General features: G+C 41.3%; 1 protein-coding gene across 1 annotated transcript in view; it reads right to left on the reverse strand.

Annotated features, from left to right (window-relative positions):
* The window catches only part of EXT1 (exostosin glycosyltransferase 1), a 478,718-nt gene that overhangs the window by 279,762 nt on the left and 171,456 nt on the right, over positions 1 to 27,500 (reverse strand). The window lies entirely within an intron of this gene.

Consider the following 27,500-nt stretch of genomic DNA (forward strand, 5'->3'; position numbering starts at 1 on the left):
TCTTGGAGAAAGGACAATATCCTAGGAATCCTAACCTTACTCCATGAGTAACTCTTGGATTCACACCAATAAAGATATTTACGCCATATCTTATGGTAGATTTTCCTGGTGACAGGCTTTCGTGCCTGTATTAAGGTATCAATGACTGACTCGGAGAAGCCACGCCTTGATAGAATCAAGCGTTCAATCTCCATGCAGTCAGTTTCAGAGAAATTAGATTTGGATGATTGAAAGGACCTTGTATTAGAAGGTCCTGTCTCAGAGGTTGAGTCCATGGTGGAAGAGATGATATGTCCACTAGGTCTGCATACCAGGTCCTGCGTGGCCACGAAGGCGCTATCAGAATCACCGATGCTCTCTCCTGTTTGATTTTGGCAATCAGTCGAGGGAGCAGAGGAAACGGTGGAAACACATAAGCCAGGTTGAAGAACCAAGGAGCTGCTAGAGCATCTATCAGCGTCGCTTCTGGGTCCCTGGACCTGTGTCCGTAACAAGGAAGCTTGGTGTTCTGGCGAGACGCCATGAGATCCAGTTCTAGTTTGCCCCAACGATGGACCAGTTGAGCAAACACCTCCGGATGGAGTTCCCACTTCCCCGGATGAAAAGTCTGACGACTTAGAAAATCTGCCTCCCAGTTCTCTATGCCTGGGATGTGGATCGCTGACAGGTGGCAAGAGTGAGACTCTGCCCAGCGAATTATCTTTGAGACTTCTAACATAGCTAGGGAACTCCTGGTTCCCCCTTGATGGTTGATGTAAGCCACAGTCGTGATGTTGTCCGACTGAAATATGATGAACCTCACGGTTGCTAACTGAGGCCAGTCTAGAAGAGCATTGAATAATGCTCTTAACTCCAGAATATTTATTGGTAGGAGTTTCTCCTCCTGAGTCCACGATCCCTGAGCCTTCAGGGAGTTCCAGACTGCACCCCAACCTAGAAGGCTGGCATCTGTTGTTACAATCGTCTAATCTGGCCTGCGAAAGGACATACCCTTGGACAGATGGACCCAAGATAGCCACCAGAGAAGAGAATCTCTGGTCTCTTGATCCAGATTTAGTAGAGGGGACAAATCTGAGTAATCCCCATTCCACTGACTTAGCATGCATAATTGCAGCGGTCTGAGATGCAGGCGCGCAAATGGCACTATGTCCATTGCCGCTACCATTAAGCCGATTACTTCCATGCACTGAGCCACTGACGGGCGTGGAATGGAATGAAGGACACGGCAAGCATTTAGAAGTTTTGATAACCTGGACTCCATCAGGTACATTTTCATCTCTACAGAATCTATAAGAGTCCCTAGGAAGGAGACTCTTGTGAGTGGGGATAGAGAACTCTTTTTCCACGCTCACTTTCCACCCATGCAACCTCAGAAATGCCAGAACTATCTCTGTATGAAACTTGGCAATTTGAAAGCTTGACGTCTGTATCAGGATGTCGTCTAGATAAGGAGCCACCACTATGCCTCGCGGTCTTAGAACCGCCAGAAGTGAGCCCAGAACCTTTTCGGGGCTGTGGCCAACCCGAAGGGAAGAGCTACAAATTGGTAATGCCTGTCTAGAAAGGCAAACCTTAGGAACCGATGATGATCTTTGTGAATCGGTATGTGAAGGTAGGCATCCTTTAAGTCCACTGTGGTCATGTACTGACCCTCTTGGATCATGGGTAGAATGGTCCGAATAGTTTCCATTTTGAATGATGGAACTCTGAGGAATTTGTTTAAGATCTTTAGATCCAAAATTGGTCTGAAGCTTGGAAAACACTTTAAAACAAGTTTACAAGCAATATAAAAAACGTTACTGCGCCTTTAAGAAACAAATTTTGTTCAAATTTGAAATAACAGTGAAAAAAGGCAGTTACACTAACGAAATTTTTACAGTGTATGTAATAAGTTAGCAGAGCATTGCACCCACTTGCAAATGGATGATTAACCCCTTAATACCAAAAACGGAATAATAAATGACAAAAACGTTTTTTTCAAACAGTCACAACTGCCACAGCTCTACTGTGGCTTTTTACCTCCCTCAATACGACTTTTGAAGCCTTTTGAGCCCTTCAGAGATGTCCTGGATCATGCAGGAAGAAGCTGGATGTCTGTGTCTGAAATTTTTTCTGCGCAACAAAGCACTAAAATAGGCCCCTCCCACTCATATTACAACAGTGGAAAGCCTCAGGGAACTGTTTCTAGGCAAAATTCAAGCCAGCCATGTGGAAAAAACTAGGCCCCAATAAGTTTTATCACCAAACATATATAAAAAACGATTAAACATGCCAGCAAACGTTTTAAATTACACTTTTATAAGAGTATGTATCTCTATTAATAAGCCTGATACCAGTCGCTATCACTGCATTTAAAGCTTTACTTACATTACTTCGGTATCAGCAGCATTTTCTAGCAAATTCCATCCCTAGAAAAATATTAACTGCACATACCTTATTGCAGGAAGACCTGCACGCCATTCCCCCTCTGAAGTTACCTCACTCCTCAGAATATGTGAGAACAGCAATGGATCTTAGTTACTTCTGCTAAGATCATAGAAAACGCAGGCAGATTCTTCTTCTAAATACTGCCTGAGATAAACAGTACACTCCGGTACCATTTAAAAATAACAAACTTTTGATTGAAGAAATAAACTAAGTATAAAACACCACACTCCTCTTACGACTTCCATCTTTGTTGAGAGTTGCAAGAGAATGACTGGATATGGCAGTGAGGGGAGGAGCTATATAGCAGCTCTGCTGTGGGTGATCCTCTTGCAACTTCCTGTTGGGAAGGAGAATATCCCACAAGTAATGGATGATCCGTGGACTGGATACACTTAACAAGAGAAATAAAGATTTAAAGGCACAATGAACTCAGTATGCACTATTGCAAGACTCAAATTATTGCAAAGGCTGCTGTCAATTTTCTTTCCCTTTAAAGATGAAAGCAGCACCTTGTGCATAGCAGATACATTTACTGTACAAAATCTAATTTAATACAATATTTGTTATGTCTTCTAAGCAGACTGATGTTAGGCAAGAGTGGTTTAATGACAGATCTAGGACAGTGATTGGCATGTGACGGCCATCAGAGGGTTACACTAGGCCCCAGGATGGTCGTTGAATTATTATTTTTTTGTAATATATAAAAACCTGCACTCACTCTCACTCCATTTTCTTTCTTTAACCTAATCTATCCTGAAAACACAGGGCATATAAACTATTGCAAATCCAACAGAATGCGACCTGAGAATTTGTGAATTGCGTATGTAGCCGGCTGATATATATATTTTTAACCATAATAAAATATTGCATTTAAGCCAAGCAAAGATTGCAATTACTACGGACCCTTGACTCAAGTATTATATCATTTTGACAGAGCTTCACCCGAACAGTAATTTTCTAGTGTTACCTAATCTTCAGTTTCGTAACACCAATTTACTTAATGATATTACATTTACTAGAAATAATCCCACATAAGTGCTAGGGTGCAGTTAGAAAATATCCTGAGGAGCTAGCAGTTTCTCCGTAAGTACAGCACGTAGTAACATGCATGGTTATACCTGGCGAGACGGCACATTGCAAAAGGGAATTATGCCAAAGTGAAGGTAAACTTCAGGCTACTTTATTTACACCTATGATATATATTTATCATGACATCTACACCATAAACCCTCTAAGTTTAGGGTAACCTTTCCATTCCCCAAGACCTCAGATACCCTGCACAGGCCAGGTAAGACAATAGTAATACAAAGGACAGATACAGGGACATGAAACCCATTTATTTTCTATCATGATTCAGATAAAGCATAGAATAAAGTTTTCTTCATTCTCCTTGCATCTTTTGTTGCAATGCAGGGACATAGGTTTAGGAGCATGCACTTATCTGGAGCACTATACGGCAGGAGTTTTACAAGAATGTTATCCATTTGCAACAAAAGAAGATTTTTGGGTTTCAGATCCCTTTAATCAGTAAGCGAGAAGAATCTAAAAACTGGCTGGTTTACGTGCCCTGTAGGCTAGGGTTAGGAAACATTACTCATAAGTAATTTACACACAAAAAGGTTGGTCATGAGTATTATACCACAAACAGTATGACTAATTACAATGCAAACAAGAGATTTTAGGTTTTGTGCCATTACAGGTTGACACATCCCAGGTTCCATGACTCCTAGAATTTCACTTCTGACTCATAACTTTCAGGTTATTTTAGCTGTACAGAGACCCCCCCCCCCCCCCCCCCCGTCTGGCTCTGAAAGCATTGTGTGGCTGCCATCTAAGTATTGTTAGTGGCTTCTGCATTTGAAATAAACTTGTTACCACCTGTCATACATAAAATACGCAGGAAGGAGTAGTACATATATTTATTCTAACCACAATTAGCTGGCATGTAGCATATATCTCAGTAATACCTGAATGTAAACCTTCCGACGGTCTGCACCAGGAGTCAATGCAACCCAGGGAAGAGTCACATTGGGCCAGGGGAGCGCTACCTTAACGCGACAATAAAAATGTAAGAGAAAATAAATAAATAATGGGTAAGAAATACTTAAAGGGAAAGTCTACTCCAGAATTTTAATGGTTTAAAAATAGATAATCCCTTTATTACCCATTCCCCAGTTTTGCATAACCAACAGAGTTATATTAATATGTTTTTTACCTCTGTGATCACCTTGTATCTAAGCCTCTGCAGACTGCCCCCTTATTTCAGTTCTTTTGACTTGCATTTTAGACAATCAGTGCCCTCTCATAAGTAACTCCATGGGCGTGAGCACAGTGTTATTTATATGAAACACATGAACTAACGCCCTCTAGCTGTGAAAACTGGTCAAATTAGCATATGAGTCTACCTTGGTTTAGCTTTCAACTAAGAATACCAAGAGAACAAAGCAAATTTAATGATAAAAGTAAAATGTAAAGTTGTTTAAAATTACATGCCCTATCTGAATCATGAAAGTGTAATTTTGACTAGGCTGTCCCTTTAAATTTAGTTTATATATTTTTATGTATTTACTAGAAAGAGTAAGAGATATGAAATTGTCTATTCGAAAATGTTCATTCCAAAAAAAAAATCAAACTTTATTTTTTAAGTGGTCCATTAATTATTAAAGAGCCATTAAAACTACATTTTATTTTTTTCCTTTATCAAGGGATTTGTGAAATTGCAGCAAATGTAATTCATGTATCTTTCCTTAACACCTATAATGAAGTAGTGTCCCTTTAAAGTAAAGTAATCACACTATATCTAAAACATTGCATTTCTGGCTTATGTAACCTGCTCACATCATTTGAGAATGACGGCAAACACCTTGAGATTGCAATACAAAATGTTTATTGTGCAGTAAAAACAACTTTACAATATACTCTGAACATTGAAAGCTTTTAATGTCTAACAACTAAAAATGCACACTACAGACTTCTTACGTCTAACCCCGCTACATATCTTTCCCTAATTGGCCACAGCAGAGAGGTTACCAGATAAAATACAAACCCAAGCAGTTTTTGTTAACATAATGAATGTGGCTACTCTTGTCTACTCCAGTATCCGCATTGGCTCCTTCAAATAAGGGAAGTGAAGTGGGTGGAGTTTGTTGTTAAAAACAATTGCTGCACAGAAATTGTTAATTTGTTTGTAAAACGTTTATACGTGGCTGATGTTTTATTCATTTTTTATTTTATTGCATCTAAGAGAGGGCATTTTAATTGTAATTTTTATTCTTTAGTAAAACTGATATTTGGGTTGGTTAAAGAGACACTGAATCCATTTTTTTTCTTTCATGATTCAGATATAGCATACAATGTTAAGCAACTTTATAATTTACTTCTATTATCAATTTTTCTTCGTTCTCTTGCTATCTTTATTTAAAAAAACAGAATTTATGCTTACCTGATAAATTACTTTCTCCAACGGGTGTATCGGTCCACGGCGTCATCCTTACTTGTGGGATATTCTCCTCCCCAACAGGAAATGGCAAAGAGCCCAGCAAAGCTGGTCATATGATCCCTCCTAGGCTCCGCCTACCCCAGTCATTCGACCGACGTACAGGAGGAAATATGCATAGGATAAACCATATGATACCGTGGTGACTGTAGTTAGAGAAAATAATTCATCAGACCTGATTAAAAAAACCAGGGCGGGCCGTGGACCGGACACACCGTTGGAGAAAGTAATTTATCAGGTAAGCATAAATTCTGTTTCTCCAACATAGGTGTGTCCGGGTCCACGGCGTCATCCTTATCTTGTGGGAACCAATACCAAAGCTTTAGGACACGGATGAAGGGAGGGAGCAAATCAGGTCACCTAAATGGAAGGCACCACGGCTTGCAAAACCTTTCTCCCAAAAATAGCCTCTGAAGAAGCAAAAGTATCAAATTTGTAAAATTTGGCAAAAGTGTGCAGTGAAGACCAAGTCGCTGCCTTACATATCTGGTCAACAGAAGCCTCGTTCTTGAAGGCCCATGTGGAAGCCACAGCCCTAGTGGAGTGAGCTGTGATTCTTTCAGGAGGCTGCCGTCCGGCAGTCTCATATGCCAAACGGATAATGCTTTTAAGCCAAAAAGAAAGAGAAGGTAGAAGTTGCCTTTTTGACCTCTCCTTTTACCAGAATAAATAACAAACAAAGAAGAAGTTTGTCTGAAAATCTTTAGTGGCCTCTAAATAGAATTTTAGAGCACGGACCTACGTCCAAATTGTGTAACAAACGTTCCTTCTTTGAAACTGGATTCGGACACAAAGAAGGTACAACTATCTCCTGGTTAATATTTTTGTTGGAAACAACTTTCGGAAGAAAACCAGGCTTAGTACGCAAAACCACCTTATCTGCATGGAAACACCAGATAGGGCAGAGAACACTGCAGAGCAGATAACTCAGAAACTCTTCTAGCAGAAGAAATTGCAACCAAAAACAGAACTTTCCAAGATAATAACTTAATATCTACGGAATGTAAGGGTTCAAACGGAACCCCTTGAAGAACTGAAAGAACCAGATTAAGACTCCAGGGAGGAGTCAAAGGTCTGTAAACAGGCTTAATTCTAACCAGAGCCTGAACAAACGCTTGAACGTCTGGCACAGCTGCCAGCCTTTTGTGAAGTAAAACAGATAACGCAGAAATCTGTCCCTTCAGAGAACTTGCAGATAATCCCTTCTCCAAACCCTCTTGCAGAAAGGATAAAATCCTAGGAATTTTAATCTTGTTCCATGGGAATCCTTTAGATTCACACCAATAGATATATTTTTTCCATATCTTATGGTAAATTTTTCTAGTTACAGGCTTTCTAGCCTGAATCAGAGTATCTATTACAGAATCTGAAAACCCACGCTTTGATAAAATCAAGCGTTCAATCTCCAAGCAGTCAGTTGGAGAGAGACCAGATTCGGATGCCCGAATGGACCTTGAACAAGAAGGTCCTGTCTCAAAGGTAGCTTCCATGGTGGAGCCGATGACATATTCACCAGGTCTGCATACCAAGTCCTGCGTGGCCACGCAGGAGCTATCAAGATTACCGAAGCCCTCTCCTGGTTGATCCTGGCTACCAGCCTGGGAATGAGAGGAAACGGTGGGAAAACATAAACTAGGTTGAAGGTCCAAGGTGCTACTAGTGCATCTACTAGAGTCGCCTTGGGATCCCTGGATCTGGACCCGTAACAAGGAACCTTGAAGTTCTGACGAGACGCCATCAGATCCATGTCTGGAATGCCCCATAATCTGAGTTATTTGGGCAAAGATTTCCGGGTGGAGTTCCCACTCCCCCCGGATGGAATGTCTGACGACTCAGAAAATCCGCTTCCCAATTTTCCACCCCTGGGATGTGGATTGCAGACAAGTGGCAGGAGTGATCCTCCGCCCATTGAATTATCTTGGTCACTTCCTCCATCGCCAGGGAACTTCTTGTTCCCCCCTGATGGTTGATATATGCAACTGTCGTCATGTTGTCTGATTGAAACCTTATGAATTTGGCCTTTGCTAGATGAGGCCAAGCTTTGAGAGCATTGAATATCGCTCTTAGTTCCAGAATGTTTATCGGGAGAAGAGATTCTTCCCGAGACCATAGACCCTGAGCCTTCAGGGGTTCCCAGACCGCGCCCCAGCCACCAGACTGGCGTCGGTCGTGACAATGACCCACCTCTGGTCTGCGGAAGCTCATTCCCTGTGACAGATTGTCCGGGTTCAGCCACCAAACGGAGTGAATCTCTGGTCCTTTGATCTACTTGAATCGTCGGAGACAAGTCTGTATAATCCCCATTCCACTGTCTGAGCATGCAACAGTTGTAATGGTCTTAGATGAATTCGTGCAAAAGGAACTATGTCCATTGCTGCAACCATCAATCCTATTACTTCCATGCACTGCGCTATGGAAGGACGAAGAACAGAATGAAGAACCTGACAAGAGCTTAGAAGTTTTGATTTTCTGACCTCTGTCAGGAAAATTCTCATTTCTAAGGAGTCTATTATTGTTCCCAAGAAGGGAACTCTTGTCGACGGGGAAAGAGAGCTCTTTTCAATGTTTACTTTCGATCCGTGAGATCTGAGAAAGGCTAGGACTATGTCCGTATGAGCCTTTGCTTTTGACAGAGACGACGCTTGAATCAGGATGTCGTCCAAGTACGGTACTACTGCAATGCCCCTCGGTCTTAGAACCGCTAGAAGGGACCCTAGTACCTTTGTGAAAATTCTCGGAGCAGTGGCTAATCCGAAAGGAAGTGCCACAAACTGGTAATGCTTTTCCCAGAAAGCGAATCTTAGGAACTGATGATGTTCCTTGTGGATAGGAATATGGAGGTACGCATCCTTTAAATCCACCGTGGTCATAAATTGACCTTCCTGGATGGTAGGAAGGATCGTTCGAATGGTTTCCATTTTGAATGATGGAACCCTGAGAAATTTGTTTAGGATCTTGAGATCTAGAATTGGTCTGAACGTTCCCTCTTTTTTGGGAACTATGAACAGGTTGGAGTAAAATCCCATCCCTTGTTCTCTTATTGGAACTGGATGAATTACTCCCATCCTTAACAGGTCTTCTACACAATGTAAGAATGCCTGTCTTTTTATTTGGTTTGAAGATAATTTGAGACCTGTGGAACCTTCCCCTTGGGGGTAGTTCCTTGAATTCCAGGAGATAACCTTGAGAAACTATTTCTAGTGCCCAAGGATCCTGAACATCTCTTGCCCAGGCCTGAGCAAAGAGAGAAGTCTGCCCCCCACCAGATCCGGTCCCGGATCGGGGGCCCATCCCTTCATGCTGTTTTGGTAGCAGTGGCGGGCTTCTTGGCCTGCTTACCCTTGTTCCAGCCTTGCATCGGTCTCCAGGCTGGTTTGGGTTGAGAAGTATTACCCTCTTGCTTAGAGGATGTAGAAGCAGAGGCTGGTCCGTTTCTGCGAAAGGGACGGAAAATTAGGCTTATTTCTAGCCTTAAAAGACCTATCCTGAGGAAGGGCGTGCCCTTTCCTCCGGTGATGTCTGAAATAATCTCTTCCAATCAGGACCAAACATTGTTTTGCCCTTGAAAAGGGATGTTAAGCAATTTTGTCTTGGAAGACACATCCGCTGACCAAGACTTTAGCCAGAGCGCTCTGTGCGCCACGATAGCAAACCCTGAATTTTTCGCCGCTAATCTCGCTAATTGCAAAGCGGCATCTAGAATAAAAGAGTTAGCCAATTTGAGTGCATGAACTCTGTCCATAATCTCCTCATACGAAGATTCCTTATCGAGCGACTTTTCTAGTTCTTCGAACCAGAAACACGCTGCCGTAGTGACAGGAACAATGCATGAAATTAGGTTTGAAGAAGGTAACCTTGCTGAACAAACATTCTTTTAAGCAACCCTTAATTTTTTATCCATAGGATCTTTAAAAGCACAACTATCTTCTATGGGAATAGTAGTCGCGTTTGTTTAGAGTAGAGACCGCCCCCTCCGACCTTAGGGACTGTCTGCCATAAAGTCCTTTCTGGGGTCGACTATAGGGAATAATTTCTTAAATATAGGGGGAGGCACAAAAGGTATGCCGGGCCTTTCCCATTCCTTGGTTTACTAGGTCCGCCACCCGCTTGGGTATAGGAAAAACATCGGGGGGCACCGGAACCTCTAGGAACTTGTCCATCTTACATAATTTCTCTGGAATGACCAAATTGTCACAATCATCCAGAGTAGATAATACCTCCTTAAAGCAGTGCGCGGAGATGTTCTAATTTAAATTTAAATGTTACAACATCAGGTTCAGCTTGTTGAGAAATTTTCCCTGAATCTGAAATTTCTCCCTCAGACAAAACCTCCCTCCTGCCCCTTCAGATTGGTGTGAGGTATGTCAGAAGCGTTATCATCAGTGTCCTCTTGCTCTTCAGTGTTTTAAAAACAGAGCAATCGCGCTTTCTTTGATAAGTAGGCATTTTAGATAAAATATTTTTAATAGAATTATCCATAACAGCCGTTAATTGTTGCATAGTAATAAGTATTGGCGCACTAGATGTACTAGGGGCCTCTTGTGGTGGGCAAAACTGGTGTAGACACAGAAGGGGGTGATGCAGTACCATGCTTACTCCCCTCATCTGAAGACTCATCTTGGGCACTATTATTATCTGTGGCATCATTGTCCCTACTTTGTTTGGACACCATGTCACAATTATCACATATATTTTTAAATGGGGAGACACATTGGCATTCATACATATAGAACATAGATTATCTGATGGTTCAGACATGTTAAACAGGCTTAAACTTGTCAACAAAGCACAAAAAAACATTTTAAAATGAAACCGTTACTGTCACTTTAAATTTTAAACAGAACACACTTTATACTGAAAATGCGAAAAAGTATGAAGCAATTGTTTCAAAATTCACCACAAAATTTCACCACAGTGTCTTAAAGCCTTAAAAGTATTGCACACCAAATTTGGAAGCTTTTAACCCCTATACAGTCCCAGGAATCTGCTTTGCTGAGACCCAACAAGCCCAGAGGGGAATACGATACCAAATGACCGCCTTCTATAAGCTTTTTCAGTGGATCCTAGCTCCTCACACATGCATCTGCATGCCTTGCCTTCCAAAAACAATGCGCATTAGTTGGCGGCGAAAATGAGGCTCTGCCTATGACTAGAGAAGGCCCCCATCTGAAAAAGGTGTCCAACAGTGCCCTGCCGTTTTTTACCAACAATCCCCAAGATTATAATAACTATAAAGCGCTATAATCTGTCAAATATGCTTAGCAAGTAATCGTTTTAGCCCAGAAAAATGTTTCCTACCAGTTTTTTAAGCCCTTATAAAGCCTTTATTCTTTTACTTAATCTAAGAAAATGGCTTACCGGTCCCCATAGGGAAAATGACAGCCTTCCAGCATTACCAAGTCGTGTTAGAAAATGTGGCTATCATACCTCAGGCAGAAAAGTCTGCCAACTGCTTCCCCCCCAACCTGAAGTTACTTCATCTCAACAGTCCTGTGTGGAAACAGCCAATCGATTTTAGTAACGTCTGCTAAAAATCATCTTCCTCTCACAAACAGAAATCTTCTTCTCTTTTCTGTTTCAGAGTAAATAGTACATACCAGCACTATTTTAAAATAACAAACACTTGATTGAAGAATAAAACTACATTTAAACACCAAAAAACTCTTAAGCCCATCTCCGTGGAGATGTTTGCCTGTGCAACGGGCAAAGAGAATGACTGGGGTAGGCGGAGCCCTAGGAGGGATCATATGACCAGCTTTGCTGGGCTCTTTGCCATTTCCTGTTGGAGGAGGAGATATCCCACATGTAAGGATGACGCCGTGGACCGCGACACACCTTGTTGGAGAAAAGAAGGCATCTAAGCTAAGGAGCCAGCCAATTTTTGGTTCAGATCCCGGACAACACTTGTTTATTGGTTTGGTAAATTTATCCACCAATCAGCACGAACCCAGTATGTTTCACCAAAAATGGGCCGGTATCTAAACTTACATTCTTGCTTTTCAATAAAGATACCAAGAGAATGAAGAAAATGTGATAATAGGGGTGTAAATTAGAAAGTTGCTTAAATTGCTTGCTCTATCTAAATCACAAAAGAAAAAATTTGGGTTCAGTGTCCCTTTAAACTATCTTGAGTGCTTAGTTCCAAAATAGCAAACTGGAGACGCTGTAATTAGACATGACTAATAATTTATAGGTGAGCCCGCACAAATGAACCCTATGACATTGGTACACCAATCACCTAGATACAATTATTAAAAGTTATAAAATTAAATTCTGCTTATAAAGACCATTTCATTTTAAAACAGAATGACTAATGCTCTCCCTGGGGCATCAATTCCTTTATTACTTGAGAGAACAAATGTATAATTACCAGTCACAATATAAAGGTTTCTACCCCAAGAGAGTTTTTTTCCCTACTTTTGTTCCCTTTTTAAATAAAGAACATATAGATATATATATAAACTAAGCATGCCAACCACTTTTATTGCTACCCAATTTGCTTTATCATTTAAAGGTGCAGAAACGTGTGTATAAAAATAAGTATCACATAACATGTTCTGTACTAAAAGACCGACAGTTGGATGCTCTGTCTCAATCATGAATGTCTAATTATGACCTTTACTGTATACAATATAAATCCTTGTGCCAATAGTACTGAGAGTGTGCATGTGACATATACTTGCACAATTAATTTATTTCCCCCCCTTCTGTTCAATTACTTATATATCTGCACCGTGCTCCAGCATATTAAACACCCACACACCTTGTTTCAGCAGAGGCTAACGTGCTTGTACCATCTGGTAATGACTCAATTGTTATTTGCTGAAATGATACAAGAAATAAGATAAGTGTCACGCTGCACATATACAGCCCTGCTCCCAAAACACAGAGAAATGGTCAAAATGGTACAAAATTAGAAAGTGGTATATGAGCGCTTACAGCCTAAAGGGTGAGAGGGTCGTAGGTAATATAAAAATATTAAAATCTAAACATCAATAAAGAAATTCAATATTTATTAGACCACCACATATGATCTCTACTAATGTTAAAAATGACCGGTCGTTCTAAAACCTTTATCAAACAAAACAATATGTTTGATAAAGTTTATGAAAGACCCTATAGTAAAGAGTCAAGTGCCTGACTTGGCAAGATATCTTTATATCAGCGAAGTGTTAATGCATCAATGCACTGAATATCAACTTTGTAACTTTTTATGCCGTTGGTTATGTTAACAGTAAAGTCACAAAAGGCAACCAATTTTGAATCACTCGCAGGATACCTCAAAGACCAAGATCAATATGTAGATATTAATGTTGCTTTGTTTTCAACATATAGTATCATAGACTAATATGAGCCCCTCTGTACTTCAAAGTCTGACATTTTCCAGATTGTCTCTATTATCCTCTGTTGGTAGTGAAACCTTGATGATTAAACAAACAGACAGGACTTTACACCTCTAAGTGCCTACCTTGATTCCATTGGTGTGTATCTCGTAGCCGGCAACTTACTGCACTAGAGCCGAGGCACAAGTGTCCTAAAAAGTTTCCGTCGTTTCCAAGTTCCTGGTTCCTCAGCAGTCACGTATCTCCCACCGTGATTCTCAAGACCAATCCTGGGGTTGCGGTATGGAATGTAGTTCCGTAGTTGTTATGGATCCTTACTCTGCGCCAGAGATTTTCAACGGATCATATAAGGAAAAGAGTCCTTCTTTAATCCAATGCAATCCTTTGCTATCCTTGGTCGTACAGAAATCAAACTAAGTCGATCACTATAAACGTGTTACGCCGTATTTAAAGGCTTTATCAAGAAGCTGATTTTTTTTAAATATTTTTAACATTAGTACAGTACAAATGTATGTCTAATAAAATATTGAATTTCTTATTGACCTTTAGATTTTTAAATATTTTTATATAACCTACGACCTCTCACCCCTGTAGCTGTTAGCACTCATATACCACTTTCTAATTTTGTACCATTCTGAAATGATACAAGCCCCCCACGGAGCTCTGGGCAGCTGCAGTATTTAAAATGCTAGTAGCACTAAGAATATCTAGCTATGCTTCACATTGATGTGCACAGAAAAATGCTCACGCTAAAACAGTGGTAACTCTTACTAGAAGTATTTTTGCCAATATAAGTATATTGTAAATATTTTTCTATCTAAAGAAGCAATTCATCTACGTGGCATTTAAATTTTGACCGGAATATCCCTTTAATTTTAGTAAACTAAGACTATACATTTTTACAGCAGTTTAGAAAAACCTCAGTTTGCTACATTTCTACAAACATGAAACTTGATTTCTCATTGAGAAGAGCAGAACATTCTGTCCTGGCATTTGCATCTGATGGCTTATTGATGAGAGCTCTTCCCAGGCAGACAGGTTGCCCTTTGGACGAAGAACATTTTTCGTATTGGCAGATTAACAATGTGTCCGAGCTTAATGAAAAATAAGCCCACCGCTACAGCTCTTCTTAGCAATACTAGAACTTCCTTTTCTGAAGTTGAGTAGAAGAATAAAAACGCTTATTGTACTACTGAGATAGATAACTGAAACCTCAAATCCAAACTGACCCTTCATTACCCCTATTAAAGGGACACTCAAGTCAAAAACTTTTATGATCCAGATCACGCAGATTTAAACTACTTTCTAAATTACTTCCATTATCAAATTTTGCACAATACTTTTTATATTCACACTTACTGGGGAACAAGATCCTAGTGAGCATGTGCACAAGCGCACTGGGTATATGATTATACTAGTCTGTGATTGCTGATATCACGATACAGGGGGGGGGGAATAAATTTGTCAGAACAAATCTGCTTATTTGAATTCAGAGTAGGTGCTATTGCATTGTCTTTTAATTATGTACTTGTTAATTATGCAATTCTACTGCACTGAGTGGTCCTTTAATAGGACATTAAAGTACAATAAAAAAAATTGCAGGTCCTCAACAGGTGACCAATTGGTGATCTGGTTTTTTCTGCATACCACTCCTAACTCACTCACTGGTCACACCCCAAGCAAGACTTCAGCTATACGTATAATCCCATTTGTAGGGGTTAAATGACAGAAAAGTGAAACATCCATGACAGTTGAGTATGCAATTTATTTACTTCTATTATCAAATTTGCTATATTTGCTTGGTATCCCTTTGTTGAAGAATAAACATAGGTAGGATTATAGGAGCTCAGGAGTGTAAATGTGTCTTCAGCATTCCATGCAGCAATGTTTGTAGCAACGTTATATATTTTGCAAACACTGCTACAATTAGAGGTGCTAAAGACATGGGCATATATATATATATATATATATATATATAGCACAGATGAACTAGCACTGTCTGGCTATTGTTCAAGATTTAAAAAGCTTTAAAATAAGGAGTGGCCTGCTGTGGCTTAGAAACAGGCAGAGTATAAAGTATATTAATATAACAACGGTTGGTTATGTAAAGCTGGAGAATGGGTAGTAAAGGCATTATCTATCTTTAAAAACATTAAAAAAATAGACTGTCCACTTTAATTCTGACTACACTATCTCTAACATGGAGCACTAATAAACAAAATTAACATGCTCAAACTAATTAAAGCATTTTATTTGTTTGCATTTGAACGTTCCTTTAAATAAAAAAATATAGAAAATCATCAGACATATAAAACAAAACAAAAAACAGCTCATATATTTTAATGGAGCTCAATATATTTAAAGGACCATGGAGCCCAAATATTTCCCCTTATTATTCAGATAAAACTTACTATTTTAACCAACTTTCTAATTTATTATCATCATCTAAATTGCTTTGTTCTCCCACTGCTGGTAGCTAGCTGGACACATTTGGTAAACCAATGGCATGTGGCACATATATGCAGCCACCAATCAACAGCTAGCCCCCAGTAGTGCATTGATGCTCCTAAGCCTAACCTAGGAATTATTTTTAACAAAAGAAATCAAGAGAACATAGCAAATTAATTAACAGAAGTAAATTGGAAAATTCTATGTTTTTTTTATGAATCAGAAATCTTTTGGGTTTCATATCCTTTAAGGAAGATTAAAGGGATACGAAACCCAAATTTTTTCTTCATGATTCAGATAGATCAAATTTCTAATTTACCCCATCATCAATTTTTCTTCATTCTCTTGCTATCTTTATTTGAAAAAGCAAGAATGTAAGATGAAGAGCTGGCCCATTTTTGTTCAGCACCATGGGTAGCGCTTGATGATAGGTGGCTACATGTAGGCACAAATAAGCAAGTGCTACCCAGGTGGATGAACCAAAAATGGGCTGGCTCCTAAGCTTACATTCCTGCTTTTTCAAATAAAGATAGCAAAGAGAACAAAAAGCATTGATAATAGGAATAAATTAGAAAGTTGCTTAAAACTGCATGCTCTATCTGAAATCATGATAGAAACAAATTGGGTTTAGTATCCCTTTAAAAGGAAATAATGCTGAAAAGACGGGGAAAAAAAGTATTACAATTTAAAATATATTAATAAAAATTGCAGATGTACTATAGAGTGTGGGAGGGCAAGCGTGCAATTGTGAACATATGGTCTGCTTTTACCAGTTTAGTGAGATTTTAAAATATTTATCTGCATTACAAAAGGCTACCGAGGTCAGAATTCTCGCCAGGCACACACTTATGGAATAAACATTAACAGATTCATGTGTGAACCTCACAGACACACACACACTGTCCAGGACAAAGATGACTTCATTCCAACTCTTAATCATGTTTGGATACAGTAAATAGAGGGAAAAAATACATTCCTGTATTCATCTACTTGACAACCAGATCCAAACTTTGGCATGTTCTTTATAACTGGCACAAAAACTAACCAGATGGACAAAACGCAGAACTACTGCACAATAGCAGTTTTTGGTCAGAGTTACTGGATTTATGCTTTATTCCTTTTATCTGAAGTAACAGGACAGGATGCTGAAGTGTTGCACAAAAACAGCGCTCACATTATAATCCATTTCAGCATCCTGAAGTAGACAAAACACTGGGTGATTCATAAACTAAAATGGAGCTGGCATTGAGATGAAATGTACAAACACAAAATCTGTAACAACCATATATTTAGTATGTTTGTTTTTTTTTTTTGCCATCCCATAATAGTGTTTTCACCTTGAATACAAGAAACTATGATGACCTTCTATAATGAGATATCAATGAATACATACAAAGTTCAATTAAAACAATAGTGACTGGCTGAGTTTCACACCGCTAAACATATACTTTAAAGGGACATCAAACCCAAACATTTTCTTTCATGATTTAGATGGAACATACAATTTTACACAACTTTCAAATTTACTTCTATTATCAAATATTCATAGTTTTCTTATTATCCTATGTCAAAAAGAAGGGATGTAAGCTCACAATTGTGCATGGTGTTTGGTAGCAGTTTTGTAACAATGTTATACATTAATTAGCAGCACTATTTCCTGTCATGGTCTCGCTACCTATCCAGATATCTCTTCAATAAAGAATAACAGGAAGTTTGATAAAATAAGTAAATTGGAAAACAAATATTAAATTGTATTCTCTATCTAAATAATGAAAGAAAAATGTTGGGTTTCATGTCCCTTTAATTATTTAGAAGTATGGATTTCTTACTTCCAGCACTGATAAATGCAGTATACAGGGTTTTTTTGTGCAAGGTAAACTCAAAACATTCTCAATAAACAAATCAACTGATATAGTGGTAACCCAGTGTATTTATAAACAGGTGATTATAGCTCAAACTAAATTAAAATATTTGCCATTTTTACACAGTCCAATGTCATGTGACAATGAATCATACTTAAAGGGACATAAACATGATTTATTTTCCTGCACTGCTTCTAAAGCAAATGTATTTATGCACCACCTCTGTTCTACCCTTCAGCAAACCTAAAGCAAAATGTAACTTATTTTTATTATAATGTTATTACCTGATTGGTGGGTACAGACTATACCCCCTCCTCCTCTATAAACTCTACTAAAGTATTCTCCTGCTGCTAGTCCTAGAAACCCTATAGCCTCTATGGAGAGAAGCAACCGTTAGTCTACAGCAGGGATGGGGAACCATGGCACTCCTGATGTCTCAGAACTACATTACCCATGATGCTTAGGCACTCTGAAGTCCAGTTGAGCATCATGGGAAATGTAGTTCTGAAACATCCAGAGGGCCAAGGTTCCCCATCCCTGGTCTACAGGGTCCGTCGGTACTTGAGTTGATATAACTATTATACATTGGCACTGTAAATATAGTTACCATCACTTTAAAGGAATATAAAGCCCCAAAATTTTCTTTTGTTATTCAGACAGGGTATATCATTTTAGAAAAGTTTAGAATTTACTTCTATTATCAAATTTGCTTTGTTCCCATGGTATTCTTTGTTGAAGAGATACCTAGATAGGTGTCTGGAGTATTACATGGCTGGAAATAGTGCTGCCATCTAGTACTCTTGCATATGGATAACATACTACTGCCATATAGTGCTACAGACACGTGCACGCTCCTAAGCTTACATCCCTGCTTTCCAACAAAGGATACCAAGAGAACTAAAAAAATCATAATAGAAATAAATGAGAAAGTTGTTTAAAATTACATGCTCTATTTGAATCATGAAAAAACAAAACAAATTATGCTTACCTGATAATTTCATTTTCTTCCGTGGGAAAGAGTCCATAGTCACATTCATTACTTGTGGGAAATAAGAACCTGGCCACCAGGAGGAGCCAAAGACCCACCAGCCAAAGGCTTAAATACTCCTCCCACTTCCCCTATCCCCCAGTCATTCTGCCGAGGAACAAGGAACAGTGGAAGAAATATCAAGGTGAAAGGGTGCCAGAAGATGAAAAACAACAACGCCTCAAAAAACGGGCCAGGGGGGCTGTGGACTCTTTCCCACGGAAGAAAATGAAATTATCAGGTAAGCATAATTTATGATTTTCTTCCTAATGGGAGAGAGTCCACAGATGCATTCATTACTTGTGGGAAAACTATATCCAAGCCAAAGAGGACACAGAATGCCAAACGAAGGCACCAACCTAAAACATGTTCCCAGAGAAAAAAAAAGTCCCGTTTTGTCTGAAAACAGGGAACAAAATTATTGAGAAAACGGCCCCATAGACACAAAGCTACAGACAGTCCAAAGGCCTGGCTAGATACCACGAGCAGACGCAACCAAGATAACAGACCTCAAAGACACTATCTCTCAGGGGCAAAACCCAGTTACACCCCCCTAGACCAACTAGGGGGCCCCGACTAACAATTCCGAGAGGGAAGGAACAAGTCAGGACAGAAGGAATAAAACCAGGTCTCACAGAAGACAACCAAGTTCCGCTCGATAGGCTCAAAAAGCCTAAACATATGCCCGTATAAAAGGGGCATCACAGGAAAAAACAAGTGAAGGACCAGAAAAGAAACAGAAAGAATCTCAAGACCCAGCAGACGCATAGACAGCTAAACAGCGTTGGCAATCGTCAACCACAGAAAACGAGGCCGAAAGGGGAAATCCCCTACCCCAGCTAACCAGCTGAAGATCAAGTCCAGCGCCCCAGACCACAAGAGACTGAGAGTACCCTGTAAACAAAAGAAAAATTCTGCAGCCAGAGAAGAGATGACCTAGCTAGTGGTGCGAGAAGAGGAGACGCAGCACCCACCAGGAAAAGATACAAAACTCTCGACCTTGCACACCAAGACTGCACAGACAGGCACTAGCCACAACAGGCTGCAGAGCAGCAGAAACACCATCCCTGAAATCAATCCTCCCGATGACAGAGGGATTCCAAAGGATTCAATCCCCACAGAGGGTTCAGAGAACGACTCATCTGGGACCCCAAGCAGCCCAAAAGGTAAGGGAGGAGCAAGAAGCTCAATAATACTCGCACACGCGCAGTAGACTAAGTTGTTCAGGGAATGGAATCCCACCCCCACTGCAAAAAGGAGGGAGGTAGCAACAAGCCAAGCTTTAGAAAAATTGCAACCAAAACATGGGTAAATCCTTCCAGAAAACGGAGGACAAAGAACCCTAAAAGGACCACAAGGCAGCAATATCCTCAACAAACGAGGACCAACACGACCAACAACTCCCATAAAGAAACACGAGACAAGACAGGGAGCATGTGTCCAAGACACAAAAGAAGAACCAAGACAGGCCTACCATCCAGAGCCCAAAAGAAGGGCGCAAGACCTCCAAGAGACAACCTCTCGAACCCCCCCCAACACAGGCAGCAAGGCAAAACATGCCAAAACCACATGCCGTGTAGAAAGTCTGCAAAATGCAGAGACAAACAAGGGAAAAGGCCACAACATGGGTAGCTCTATGTCCTAGACAAGAAGGGAAACAGGGCAAAAGAACCCCTTTAAAAAAAAGGCCCAAAGCCCACCATTCTTAGAACAAGGGTAATCAAATGGAAAAAGTCCAGACTCCCCAAAGGAGAGACAAGGAACCTCATCCTGACCCAACCCCTAACCCCCAAGGGGAAACGGGGACAAGAATAGAATAGCTACTCAACACTGTCCAAATCCTGAATGCCCCTCCCCAGACTGAACACCCTGGATAGGTGGGCAGGAACACAACTGTGAGGAAACCTCTGAGTCCTGCAGGCGAACAAGCGCCATCAATTTATTAAAACGAAAATGTCCCGCCATCTCCGGGGGAAACAATCCAACCTGTGCGGAGGAGACATCAACATCAGGGTCACCCGCAAGAGTAGAAGAAGGGTGCGTTTGGGAAGGTGCCACGTGAGAAAAAGAAACCCCAGAGGGCCGATAGCTCAGCAGGCCACAAGGTCCCCCGAACCCGAGGGACTCTGCATACTACGCAGGCACAAGAGACACAACTGGTGGACTTGCGACAACGGGCCAAAGTACGGTCCTCGTCCGAGGACGACTCAGAATCTGAAATGATGATAGTTCCGGCATTAGAATCCTTCGTGGCTAAGACAATCAATTAAGCACTATATTGGAAAAACTACCAGCACCTGACACCCACAATGGCTGGGGCACTCACCACCTCCTATGACCAGACCTCAGAGGAGCAGACTTTTCCGTCGTCGCCACACGGTCAGGAATGCGGAAGAGAAACCACCCAAGCGTAACGACGCCCGGTCACCAGCTGCCCCGCGTAATCCAAAAAGCGCGCCACCAAAAGGCCCACATAGAAAGTTAAGCAAGTCTGAAAACAAGAATAGGTTTACATCCAAAAGGTGTAATTCCAGGCCTTGCGGTCTGTAAGTCCATAAAACAAGCCACTATGCTCAACACAGATTAACGCTAGAGGTCTCAGCCCCAGAGCCCTACCCACTACACAAGGCAGGTTGAATCACATAAGAAACATGATTAAAGACCCCTCCCCATTTATAAATCCCCCCTAAGGAGGAAATTAGCCCTAGATTCCCAGATCGGTACAGAAGGTGCCTCACTGAGACCCATACTTAGCTGTCACAATAAATCACATTACAGTCAATGTAATAAAATGAAACGATCTTACCGGAATCTACGCCGTGGAACAGGAACACAGCCCTTTAAGTGTGACAAACAGTAGCATCGCCTCCGTCATGGACTTTAGAGAAAATAGCAGGTAGCGAAACGAAATTCGGCAATGCCAAGTGCTGAAGGAGCTGTTAATATGAGTCGGGATGGTGTCGCAGGGGAAGCTCTCACCGCATCTCCGGACTCTAACTTTTGCCCAGGCCCTCCAAGAGAGACTGACAGGACTACTTAAAACTCCCGTCCCATGTCAAAGGGTAGTACCCTTCATAGGAGACATATGTGAAAATAAATAAAGTACAATAATCTAAAATAAAAACGTCTGACACCTCTCTGCCAACCTCCTGGGACAAAAGGCAAAGAATGACTAGGGGATAGGGGAAATGGGAGGAGTATTTAAGCATTTGGCTGGTGTGTCTTTGCCTCCTCCTGGTGGCCAGGTTCTTATTTCCCACAACTAATGAATGAGGCTGTGGGACTCTTTCCCATTAGAAAGAAGATGGGTTTTTAAAAGCATAACTGGAAAGAAATATTCATGTTTACCATCCCTTTATTTAACTTACTTATTATAACTTGAAAAAGCCTTTTAACACTATGAAAACAAATAATAAAACAATGGCTCTCAAGCCAGAAAACTAGGCCCTATATGATATGCAATTAGAGATAATTTCTTGTTTCAGTGTACTATAAATTTTTCTGAGAACAACAGCGTCAGCAAAAAGCATCCTTTGTGTGGGTTACAGCTAATACACACAGGTTTTGTATAAATGACTACAAATAAGGATAAACAGATGCCTCATAACAAGATTACTTCATTTTAGAGGATATTGGGCCTTGGTTATTTTAGATATTTAGCCTAAATTATGTATGTATTATTAGTTAAAAATGTAAACAAACATACAGAATATTTGCTTGAGAAAAAAAATAATAATAATGAACTCTCAGTGAGGTGTAAAAAAAAAAATGGATTTCTGAGTCAATACACTTGAGATGCTGATGAATACAATGATGCATAAACCTAGCCCAAATCTTGCCTTCTCGCTGATTACCCTGCTCCTCTGAGACCTATAAATCTTCCTAACAAAGACGTGGTTTATGTGCATCATACGTTAATGTTACATTTTCTCCCCAGGCCTTTTTCGGCTCCTGGCGACCCATTCCTCACTCATACCTACCATGTAGGCCTTTTGTTTTATGACAAGATAATAAGAACATGTGAGATGTCTTCTTCATTGTAGTGGGGAAATCGCTGATGGGTCTCAGCATGGGGGGGAAAGCTTGACAACAGCAAGGTTAAGATAGGAAACATGACGAGGGCACAAGCCATCAGCTTTGCCTTATTATGGTCTCCTTCCTGCCAGAATAGCCACATTAATAGCAACAGCATTGGCTTTGCATTTAAGCTAATTATTCTCACAAGATACAATCTTAACTTATAAAACCATTGTGAATGTTCTGCACTATAAAGGGCAATAAAAATGACTATTTCTACACTTATTATAATATTTTTTAACACATATTTAGGAATAAGCCCAAATGTTCTGTATGTTGCTAATAGCACAGTTTACAAAGTTTTGCAAATAAAGAGCAGTTCAAGGCTATACTCTTTAAACAAAGTTCCTGGTCTTTTATTGTAGTCAATTAGGGAAATATTTCAATCAACTTGTCCTCCGATTTGACCAATAACTATGTAGAAGTTTCCCGAGTCAGTAAATTCCACCATATTTAAGTTTAATGTAGGTTTAACAGCTTCTCTGAATGGGGGGGACATGCCCAACTTTACAGCAAAAACAGATAAAATTAATAACGAATGCATCATTTAGCATTGATTTATATTCCGTAACCCCTTCCTGTCTGTACTTACTTGTTACAGTGGAACAAAGTTCTGATGTAAACAAATAAGTAAAAAAATGAAATCACGCGATCGCACATGTGATCATGTGATTTCAATGATGGGATCGGGTCTGGGGGGAGTGCCTATGACGCTAGGCATGCCCTCCAGTCTGTGATCCCAGTTCGGAAGCCGTAGCTGCTTCAGTACAGCAGGAATGGCTAGGACATTCCATGCCATCCTAACGGCGCTAAAGCCCAGCGCGGTTAGGAAGACATGGAATGTTCTAACCAAGTTAAGGGGTTTAAAAACATATTTTATAGCGATTGCATCCGGGTTTAAAGTCCATTAAATTGCAATATTCTAATGAAGGTCTCGCTCCTAGTATTTTACTCCTAACTTTTGGGTTATTCTCTATATAGAAATACCACTGTCTGGCTCCAAAATTGTAAACAGATTTGTTGACCCCTGTTCTAAAGCTGCTCTTATACAATCCATAACATGTTAAAATGAGATAAAACATAAATTATGCTTACCTGATAATTTTCTTTTCTTCTAGTGGAAAGAGTCCACAGCTGCATTCATTACTTTAGGGAAATAAGAACCTGGCCACCAGGAGGAAGCATACACACCCAAGCCAAAGGCTTAAATACTCCTCCCACTTCCCTCATCCCCCAGTCAATCTGCTGAGGAACAAGGAACAGTAGATGAAATATCAGGGTGAAAGGTGCCAGAAGAATAAAATAAGGCCGCCCCACATAAAATTACGGGTGGGGAGCTGTGGACTCTTTCCATCAAAAGAAAAGAAAATTATCAGGTAATAATTTATGTTTTTCTTCTTAAATGGAAAGAGTCCACAGCTGCATTCATTACTTTTGGGAAACAATACCCAAGCTTTAGAGGACACTGAATGCCAAGACGGGAGGGTACAATAGGCGGCCCCTTCTGAAGACACTAAGCCTGAACCACTGCCCAACAAAAAAACCTGCTTCGACCGAAGCTGAGAAAACTTTAAAAGCCCCAAGGACACTGATCCGCAGATAGTCCAGCAGCTAGCTAGACACCGCAAATCGGACTAAACTGAGCCAACAGTCTTCCGGGAGACACCATCACCCAACAGTCGGTCCCTTACCACTCACCCCGCACTAATGAAGGGAACACCAGCCTAAGCTCCAAAAGGGACAAGGCAAGGGAGAACCGAAGGAAAACCGGAAGTACACCACATCCAAAAAAGGAAAAACCCCTAATAGCGAGCCCAGCTTACAAAGACCCAAATGGGTCCTGACAGAAAAGGGGAGGCTACGCCAATACCCGGCAAAACCCAGAGGTATAAGACCGGCATAGGAACAGAGCAACTTTACTCGCAAACTCATGCAGAGCACTGAAAGACAACTGAAGATGGAGTCCCCACATTGTCTGGACTTAAAATACTAAAGTATTCAACACAAAAAAAGGGTGTAACAACCCAGACGAAAAAAACCCAGAGTCAAGAACATGCAGACATCATCAGGATGACACAGAAGAAGACTGCTGAGAAGCAGAGGCGGCCAGCAAGAAGACAGACTGCAAGAAAGAAACCCCCAGAGGGCACACTCTAGGCAATCCAGTCGCCAGACCTACACACAGGTCTCTAAAAGGGGACAGAACCTCAATCGAGGCCCCCAGGAAGAACCCAGAACCCAAAGATAGTGTGAACCTGGACCTTCTGCTTGTAAGCCTAGGGAGCTAACTACTATGCCCACCTAGAGCCTGAAAGAGACAACGGCTCTCAGAACCCACTCCCAGCCGGGCCAGCCCAAACATCGGCAGGTCTGAAACAGGGAAACAGGAGAACCCCAAACCAGCTCAAAAACGAGCAGAAGAATGGCCGTCGCCATCCAACCGAACACGGGTACAACCTGACTCCAGAACAGACAAGGCCGTAGATCCAAGGATCTAGCAAAAAGGTCCAACATAGTCTTGACACGAAGCCAGCAAGACTCCAGATGAAACGTAACAACCCAGATAGAACACCCCTCTCCGAAGGTTAAAGCTCAGAAAACCTGGCCAACCGTGATCAGGTCAAGTAGGAACTGGGGAACCCCAAACCAGCCCTTAAGCCTAAAAGTCCGGTAACAACATACAACAAGATCCACAAGGGAAAATGCTGAGCGAAGCCTCAGCAACTGGAAGCTCCAGGGAGAAAACAGGTCTGGGCCCCCAAAAAAACAATACCCCAGAATGTAACACCATGTCTGATATAAAAAACCAGACCACAGGGGATATTAATGCAATATCCAGATCAACCCGGATAACGAAAAGAACTCATAAGTCCCGACCTAAGGAAGGGACCACCCCTTGCCACAGTCCAACACTCAAAAGGAGCTCAGGTGTCAAAAGTCTTACAACGACCCTAGAGCCCCTAGAATCTCAAACAGCCTCAGGACAACAAGGCAAGGGAAAACCGCGAGGCCAAAGCCCCTAGAGCAAGGCTGGTCTCCACATCACACAATCAGAGGATCACAGGGAGAAAAGGGCTCAAAGCAACCCTAGCTACGGGAAGAACCCCAAACAAATCCACAGGAGACCACAACCAGTGTCCCTAATAGGGAACAAATATCTGCGGGAGGGAACCCAGGTCCCGAAAATGAGACCTATCCCACACAGAGACAACTGAGGAAGACCAAAAGGACTCCCAAAACAGACAGTACACAGTCAATGTGCAATAGCTGCAGCCGGTTACATACTGCAAACCATCCGCTGCAAGGCAGATGAACTACCCATCAAACTACTAGCTGCTGAGGACTAAGTCCAAAAAGGATAATCCAGAGCCTCAAAAACGGTCAAACCACTCAAAATCAGCAGTAAGAGGGCGCAAAGCCCTCCAACCCTCCACTACAAGGGGGGAGGAAACTCTAGGGTCCGATAATACCAGACGCAATAGAGAGTGACGCAGCGGAAACACCACTGACCCATTCACCCAGATAGACGGCTATAAGGACTGAGACAATCCTTCCTACCTCACAGACCCACAGGTCCTCTAGAATGCTTAGAAAACTTGTAAAACAAATGGAAACTTAAGCACTCGGCACCTTGACCGGACCAGCCAAGTAAAACAGCGCCATGTGTCTGAACAGCCACAAGACAGAACCAAACCCAACAGGACCAGCCTGCACCCAGGGTCCTAACCATCAAGCTGCATAAATCCTCCCTCAGAGGGGAAGAAGGGGGAAGAAGGGAAAACAGACACACATGGGACTAACATGTACCCAAAAAAACTTCCGCAGAACAGAGAGCATCGATCCCAGAAGATTCCCCGAAACAAAATTAAAGACATCCTATTCGGATAAAAATACACCCAAGACTAAAACAGGCCTACCCGCAGGACCAGCCAAATGGAGCCCTAATCTTCCAAAAAACTGGGAATGATCTCAGTAAAGAACAGTCAGGAGATTACATCATCCCCACATGTCTAATGAGTTGTACCATTAGAAGAAGCAAACTGAAAATTCACGTATCCATTAAGAATAGGGTCAGTTAATAACTGAAACACATGTCCTGAGTAAAACTCGAAGACGCGCAACTCTGTAACGAAAAGCACAACACTCAGGGACAGATACACCCGCAGGGAACTGTACAGGCCCTCCCCAGGGCAGTAGACAAGGGACAATTGGTCACGAGAACAATAGCAAATAAACGTCTGGACTCTGCAGACGAATAATCGCCAAGAATATGTGAAAGCGAAAACGTGCTGCAACCTCCGCGGGGAACAAGCCACCCTGCATGGAGGAATAATCATAATCTGGGTTACCCGCATGTGTAGAAGTATGGAGAGGTAGGGAACTCGCCTCTTGGAGGACAGGACCCCCAGAGGCGGAAGGCTTAACTGCCCCTTGATTCCTGAGCCCGAGGAACAAGGCGCTCTAATACGGCATACCAAACATAACTAATTGACATGCGTCAATGAGGCCAATCCGGATTCTTCCCCGGACGAAGAATCTGAAATTAGAACAGTCTCAGTATCAGAATCCTCCATAACTGAATCTGAAATTTGAACAGTCTCAGCATCAGTCCTCCATAACTGGATAGAGAATATGCAAATATGGACTATAAGACAAAACAAAATGGCACTTGACACCCACAATGGCTGGGGCACTCACCACCTCCTATGAACCAGACCCCTGCGAACTAGAATTTCTCTGTCACACGGTCAGGAATGCGGAAATGAAAGATGGAACGTAATCACGCCAGCACAGTTAACACTACACATAAGCAGATTGAA

This window comes from Bombina bombina, chromosome 5, assembly GCF_027579735.1.
Source record: "Bombina bombina isolate aBomBom1 chromosome 5, aBomBom1.pri, whole genome shotgun sequence".
NCBI lineage: Eukaryota > Metazoa > Chordata > Amphibia > Anura > Bombinatoridae > Bombina > Bombina bombina.